At 44.8% G+C, this 8117-nt stretch overlaps 1 long non-coding RNA gene across 1 annotated transcript; it reads left to right on the forward strand.

Moving 5' to 3' along the window:
- The first annotated feature begins 297 nt into the window (after nt 1-297).
- Nucleotides 298-6924, forward strand: LOC128341268 (uncharacterized). The gene is made up of 3 exons (XR_008314294.1): nt 298-435; nt 1985-2108; nt 6686-6924. It is a non-coding gene; the product is annotated as an uncharacterized LOC128341268 (long non-coding RNA).
- The last annotated feature ends 1193 nt before the right edge of the window (nt 6925-8117 follow it).

Consider the following 8117-nt stretch of genomic DNA (forward strand, 5'->3'; position numbering starts at 1 on the left):
TCTGATCTCCTGTAGGAGTTGCTGGGACTTGTGGCCAAATTGTGAGTGAATGAAGTTCTCTGCTCTCTCTGTCATGCCATCAAAATGCCACTAGGTATGCTCAGGACTGTGATGGAATTCTTTATGCTCCATTGTTCTTGGGTCAGGGAACCCCTTATTCTTCTTAATACTGTCCTAAGAAGACAATTGCAACACACTGCATATTTCCTATGGCTTCAGCAGCTCAGCATGTCACAATCCCCAAAGTGAGGATTGTGACATGTCATGCACATAGAAATGTCATCTCCACTCATCACTGGTGCCTTGTATTATAACAACCACATTTGCTCTTATAGTATGGATTGCAGCCAACCATCTGCCTTTGACCTATCATAGCTATGAAGACCTCTTTCCCCCTCTTGGTTGTCCTGGCCGTGCTGCTCATTTCTGATCTGGGTAAGTTGTTCTTTCAGCAGCTCTATACAGGATGACCCCCTAGAAATGTCATGTCCTTGGAGAGCTGTTCTTGTGGTAGCAAGCATGACTTGTCCCCTTTGCTAAGCATGGTCTGACCTGGTTGCATATGAATGGGAGAATATATGTGTGAGCACTAAGATGTGCTCCATTCCCCTTAGGAGACGGAGCAGCTCAGGGGAGAGCATCTGAAGGTTCCCTCTCTGGCTTCTCCAAGATAGAACTGAGAGAGATTCCGGCCTGCAACTTTGGAGAAGCTGCTGCCAGTCTGTGTAGATAATACTGAGCTAGATGGGTCAATGGTCTGAATCGGTATATGGCAACTTCCTATGTTCCTATGTACCTATGACACAGTCTTACACTGGGGTCTCCATCTTTTTCTCCCCATTTTATCTTTCTGAAACCCACACACAGCACTGTGGACTTAGATCATGGCTGTTTTTAGTAAGGAAAACTGGATGCCATTATATACTAAATACATCTGGTATAAAGTGGCCTTTGACTTTTTTAGCTTAGGAAGAAGGTGAGTAAGGGAGAACAGGACAGCAGTGTATAAAATCATGCATGGTGTGGATCAAGTAGACAAAGAGGATTTTTTTCCCTCCCTCTCTCTCATAATGTTAGAATCTGGGGTCATCCCTTGAAGCCAAATTCTGGGAGATTCAGAGCAGAAAAGGAAGTGTGCGCTAACAACTAGGGAGCTGGAGGAGGAAGTGACTGTGTGTGTGAGGCAGGAGCTGGGTAGGATAGTGCACAGCATTTTATCAAGGTAAAGGGGGATAGGAACACAGGAAGCTGCCTTCTTCTGAGTCAGACCATTGGTCCATCTAGCTCTCATTATTGTTTACACAGACGGGCAGCAGCTTCTCCAGGGTTGCAGCCCTATCTTGGAGATGCTGGAGAGGGAACCTGGAACCTTCTGCATGCAAGCATGCAGGTCCTCTTCCCGGAGGAGCCCCATCCCTTCAGGGAATATCTTCCAGTGCTGACACATGTGGTCTCCCATTCAGGTGGATCCTGCTTAGCAAAGGGGAGAATTCGTGCTTGCTACTACAAGACCAGCTCCCCTCCCACTTGACTGAGGACCGACTTTTTCACACAGTGCATAATTAACCTAGGAATTCTCTGCCACAGGATGTGGTGATGGCCAATAGCTTGGATGGCTTTAAAGGGGGATTAGATCAGATAAATTCATGGAGGACAGTTCTATCAGTGGCTACTAATCTGGTGGCTATAGGCCAGCCTCCAGCCTCGAGGCAAGATGCCTGCAAATCCCAGTTGCAGGAAAGCTGCAGGAAGAGAGAGGGCATGCCCTCAGATCCTGCCTGTGGGCTTCTCAGAGGCATCTGGTGGGCCACTGTGTGAAACAAGATGCTAGACAAGATAGGCCTTTGGCCTCATCTTTGTCAATTACAATGCATTGAGAACTTTTTCTTTGAACTGTTGCTTTATTATGGTTGTTATTTATGCTTCCACTTTTGCGCTCTCTCTCTCTCTCTCTCTCTCTTTTTCTTTGTGTACATATATGTAGGATTGACAGCTGTAAGGAATGAAGCATCATGTGTAGAAGAAGAAGGCTTTTGCAAACATTTGGCATGTCCAAGCGGCAGTAAGAAAATCGGATTTTGTGGTTGGCTGATCATATGTTGTGCCAAGTGAGAATTAGGGACCTCTAGCACTATAGCAAATATACATTTTGTTGGATGTCAGAAGGAATGAGTTGAACTTGGTGGGCAGCATCCAGACTAGCAAGTCATGATTAAGCACCACTGTAATCAATGAAACAAGGTTGTCATGACTAACTTAAGTTTCATTGACGTAGGTGTCCCTATTCAACCGCATCACAGCATTCCTCCACTGCCTACTACTGGTGTCTACCTTTGTGTTTCCTTTTTGACTGTGAGACCTTTTGGGGACAGGGAACTGCCTTCTTATTTTCACTATGTAAAACATCATGATAGGTGTTTTGGTTGATATAAATAAGACTGTATTTACCTGTATCTCACACTAGTGCTTTTCCATGTTTTTTGATATTAGAAACCAGGAGGTCATTTTAAATTCAGAGTCCTGTTCCTTTCAAGTAAATGCAAGTATAACCTGTATTTAGCCTCCACTTTTTAAATGGGCTATCTTAAATTCAGAGTCATCTTTGAATTGGGTAAATACAGTAGTAACAGTAAGGGGACAGAGCCATGACTAACTTAATCTGGATGCTGTCTGCTGTCACATAGTTTTGTGGGGAAACCATCTGAGAAAATTCTCCTTAGTAGGAACCCTGAAAAACTCTTTGGCCATGTTCGGACATAATGCCAAACCATAGGTAGACATGCCAGAGGTATGAGTTTGTGGTTTCGAGTGCGGAATGCCCCGTCCTTAACAAATGTGGGCACCCAATGCCCTTGTACTGATGTCTGGAGCAGAATTCATCAGGAGTTTTGCAGCTGTGTGGACACCACATGGCATCAGTTCTCATGAGGTACCATTTCTTTTTGCACCCACAAAGCCAACAAGCAACTGCCCCCCACCCCAACTTCTCAGGTAATGTGCAACGTCCCTCTCTCAAGATCCCATAAGTACTTAAACCTGCCCCTTTCCATCCTGGAATTGTCAAATATTGTGCTTTTGCGTGACTGTGTAATTTGATAGTTCTCACAAGAGCAGCACTGAAAATGGTGCAAGGAATGGATTAAAATGTCTTTGCCCTGCCAAAGATGGGAGGACTCTGCCAAAAAGGAATGATTGCATTAGGCACACTCCATCTAACATAGTAGCAAGTGGTTGCAGCTTCACTAGTGTGTTGATGCATTGCCCCCAAGTCTGGTGATGCGAGTGGAACAGAGCTTGCTGGGATGTAGCCTGAGCAGACTAGGAAGAGGGAGGAGTCCCTCTGCCTAGAAGCCAGAGGTTGCAAAACTGTGGTTGAATGGTTGTGTGCAGAATTATTCCCAGCTTCACAGATTAACCACAGGTTCATCTACCCAATGTTTTATGCTATGTCCGAATAGGCCCTTTAAATTTGTTTAAGTTTTGAATTTCTCATGCTAGTGCGAAGCATTGTTGCCTGTAGTATACACTCTTATACCCTGTTATCTCTAGTCAAATAGGTTTTACAAGACTTTAAGGAACCACATAAACCTTCAAACCTTGTTTAATCATAGAGACAAAAGCATGTACAACTTGTTTATCAATTATATATCTCCAGCCAATATAGTAGGAACATTAGGTGCTGCCTTATACCAAGTTGGACCATTGATCCATCTAGCTCAGTATTGTCTATGCAAACTGGCTCTGGCTTCTTGAAGGTTAAAGGAAGGAGTCTCTCTCAGCTCTATATGGAGATGCCAGGGAGGGAACTTGGAACCTTCTACATGCTAGCATGCAGGTACTCTTCCCAGAGTAGCCCCATGCCCTAAGGGGAATATCCTACAGTGCTCACACATGTAGTTTCCCATTCAAATAAACAGCTTGGGGGGCCCCAAAACAGCTTTTCACCCCCCCTAAACAGCTTGAGTCCTGGATATTTAAGAGAACGTCTTCTTGGTTAGGAACTCCACCTCCCATTGAGATCATCAGGAGAGGTTCGTCTGCATTTGCCACCAGCTCGTCTGGTGGCTACTCAGGGGTGGGCCTTCTCCGTTGCTGCCCCGAGGCTTTGGAATGCACTCCTTAGTGAAATAAGAGCCTCCCCATCTCTGACAATTTTAAAAAAGTCTTTAAAGACACATCTGTTCACCCAGGCTTTTAACTGATATTGTTTTGATTATTTTTAATGTTGTTTTAGATTTTTTTTAAAAAAAATTAAAATTGTTGTGTTTTAAATTTCTTGTTTTTGTTTTTAACTAATGTTTTAATGTTGCTTTTTATTTTGTTGTAAACCACCCAGAGATGTAAGTTTTGGGTGGTATAAAATATGTTAAAATAAAAAAATTATAAATAAATAAATAAGCAAGCAAGCAAACCAGGACAGACTTTGCTTTGCAAAGGGGACAATTCGTGCTTACTACCTTTCCTACCTACCAATTTGTGCTTTACTACCACAAGACCAGCTCTCCTGGCCTTGTGGTAGATGTGTAAGAAAGAACTCCATGATGATTAAGAAGCAAAAGAACATATAAGGATGGAAAGGTTGCTTCAGATCTCAGGAAAAATAGAGATGGGATTTGGAGATGGAGATCTTCTCCTGTGAAACTATAAACAATTCTACTGCTACAGCTACTACTACTAGAAGAAGCAGTACTCATTTGTTTGCGAAAACATGTTAGGTATTGTAAAGAACAAAGTTGTAGAAGAGTCTCTGCCTTACTAGCTTACATTAAAACAAAGGGTCTCAATTGGGATGGATGGGTTGGAAACTGAGCTTGGTGAAAGCCCCCCAAAGCCCAGACATTTGGTTAGTTCACAAGAGCACCATCAGGGTAGGATGTGCCTGACCAGAGTGAGGAGAGCCAGGCATGCTCCCAACTGGCGTTCATGAGAACTCCAATCATTAAGACAGGAGGAGGAGAAAGTGATTATCTATGAGGGAGCAGCTGAGTTGGATGAGTATACAATAAGGTAGGAGGAAAAGTAATCTGAAACAGATCCCTCCTTGCAGATGACCATATTCACCACCTCCTCGTCCCTCTGGGTTTGGAGTCATGACTGCCAATCAGGAGCATGCCTGGCTTTCCAACTCTGGCTGGGCATTCCTCCTGCCCTAATGGCGGGGGCTCTTATGAACAAGCCTATTATGTTGTACAAATGTACAGGTGTCTGTACACTTGTCCTTGTTTTTGTGTCAAATGAATGCACCTGCGTTCCTTTTAAAAGTGAACCTGGGTACAGGCCCTCAAATGCAGGATACAGATAGGAAGTGTACTTCTGGACTTGTGTTTAACTAACGTGAATAACTGTACTGGTGTATAGATCTGTACCTATGTATACTGTATACATATCATGTAGATAGGAGGGTCAGCCTTAAGATTTGGGGCACCCTCAGCAATGTTTGACTTTGGTGCCTTCACCACTCATTCAATTTGCAGGGAGGGGGGAGAGAGAGAACATCTAGCATGAAAACAGAGGCCCCCCCCACACACACGTCTCACAATCTGGAACTGGACATCCATCCCTCACTTAGGAAATTAGTTACAGATGTCAAGTAACACACGACAGCTAGTCTTGTGGTAGTGAGCACGAATTGTCCCCTTGGCTAAGCAGGGCCCACCCTGGTTTCCATTTGAATGGGAGATGACATTTGAGCACTGTAAAATATTCCCCTTAGGGGATGGGGCCACTTTGGAAAGAGCACCTGGAAAAAGACTGGAAAAAGAGCACTCTTTCCACTTTTGGAAAGAGCGCCTATAATACATTTATATACCGCCCCATACAAAAAAGTCCCTGGGCAGTTCACAGTGCTTGCATGGAGAAGGTTCCAAGTCCCACCCACCCACCCATTGGCATTTTCAGATAGGTCTGAGACTGACTCCTGCTTGCAACCTTGGAGAAGCCACCAGAGGCGTAACTATAGGGGGGCAGGGGGGGCACGTGCCCCGGGCGCCATCTTTTCTGGTCACGTGGGGGGCGCCGCCATGACCAATTTTTTTAAATTTTTTTTAAAAAAATTTGTTAAGACAAATGTTTCCTGCTCAGTGCAGCAGCACTGCAGCAGTCAAGGGAGCGCGTCGGTGCCCCCTTCCCCACGAGCGGTCCCTTCCACGCCTCCTGCGCCCCCCCCCATTGCTTTGCTGGTGCCTGGCAGCCAGTCATTGGCCTGGCTTGGCGGCGGCAGCGGGCGCTTGTGAGGAAAAACCTAAGTATAATGTAGTACGTTGGGGGGGCGGCGGCGGGGGGCACGGTGGGGAGGCGCCATTTCAGTGCTTGCCCTGGGCGCCGTTTTCCCTAGTTACGCCTCTGGAAGCCACTGCCCGTCTGTGTACACAAGACTGAGCTAGATGGACCAATGGCCTGACTCAGTAGAAGGCAGCTTCCTGTATTTCTATGTTCCTATGTAAATTCTGGACTGCTAGTAGGGTATAATATACCAAGATTATTAGGTTCATATGACTTGCCCAATCTTGGCATGTCCATTCTGACACTTGGGTAGGGCATGTGTGCATTTTGGGGCTTCTGGCCACACCACTGGACTCAAGTTCACTGTGACATTTGAACCCCATGTATTATAGCTACCTAGAACCTTGGACAATATGTGCAGTTATGTATGTTCACCAAGAATCTCTAAATCTCTCACTTTTAGTTTGGATATCAGATGTTGACCAATCTGCTGATGAACAGATGGGAGCTCATCCACAGTGCATCTCTTCTTGAAGAATCCTCCTCCTCATGCCAGCCTAACAAACTCTCCTGTATGGACTTTTGTCACCTGAAGAACCAAAATGGGACCTTTGCTCTGAGCATTTTGAAGCCCTGATCCAAATAACAACAATGTAGAGTGCAAATGAGTATACAGGTTCCCCCCCCCGGGTTTGAAAGCAGTGGGAAGACATTGTTGTAATATGGAACATTACACCATTTATAGCCCATGGAAGCCCCAATCCAGACATAGTCATTCACAGCAATGCACACTCTGCCATAAAGAACAGTTTCATTTGCATTGCAGAATGGATGAAAATTACATCTCCTCATCCTCATTTCTTACTCATGGTAAGAAAATGAGGCATACTGGATACCTTGCATCCAAATATGCATTGTAATGTGAATGTGTTCAATGATGCCACATACATTTATTTATTTATTTATTTATTTATTTATTTATTTATTTATTTATTTATTTTCTATGCTGCCCTTCCAAAGATGGCTCAGGGCAAGTTTACACAGAGAAATAATGAATAAATAAGATGGATTCCTGTCCCCAAAGGGCTCACAATCTAAAAAGGAACATCAGATAGACACCAGCAAGAATCACTGGAGGTACTGTGTGGGGGGTGGAGAGGGCCAGTTACTCTCCCCCTGCTAAATAAAGAGAATCACCACGTTAAAAGGTGCCTCTTTGCCAAGTAAGCAGGGGTTATGCCACATTAGCAGGGGTTGGTTAGTTAGTTAGTTTTACTTCTATTTGTATACTGCACCAAACATTCTGGGTAGTTACATCAGGAATTAAAACCTTAAAACATTTTAAAATCACAAGTCTAGTTAAAAGGTTGGGTAGGGGTGTGCGAGCCGGCTCAGTTGAAACTGGGCTTGACAGGTTCGGGGCCGAACCGGAATTGTCTCAGCTGATCCAGGTTCAAACCAAACTGGGCCCGGTTTAAACCGAGCTGGCTCAGTGCTTTACCGAGCACCGGAGACCAACCTGGCTGCCACATTCTGTACCAGCTAAACACACCACCAGCTGCAGCTCTGGCAGGCCTCCTTCCTCACAAACCTCCGCAACCCAGAATCTCCCCTCTTATGAGAGACTCTGAGATTTGGCTGGTGGTCATTAATGCCAGCAAGTGCAGCTCATCAGGCAATCAGTCCTGGAAGGCCACAGCTCCCATGTAGGCAGCCAACAAGGAAACATTGATAGGCCTCAGCTAAGACAGTGGATGTAATCTAGCTCAAGTAATGAGGAACCAAGCATGAGAGAGACAAGTGCCTAGAGATCACCAGCCTGGTAAAATAAAATGAATCGGGATTGTAGGTCATGTTCAAGATATTTAGGCAATTTCCCTACATCTATATGCGGT

The sequence above is a fragment of the Hemicordylus capensis genome, chromosome 1 (genome assembly GCF_027244095.1).
Source record: "Hemicordylus capensis ecotype Gifberg chromosome 1, rHemCap1.1.pri, whole genome shotgun sequence".
In the NCBI taxonomy this organism is placed as follows: domain Eukaryota; kingdom Metazoa; phylum Chordata; class Lepidosauria; order Squamata; family Cordylidae; genus Hemicordylus; species Hemicordylus capensis.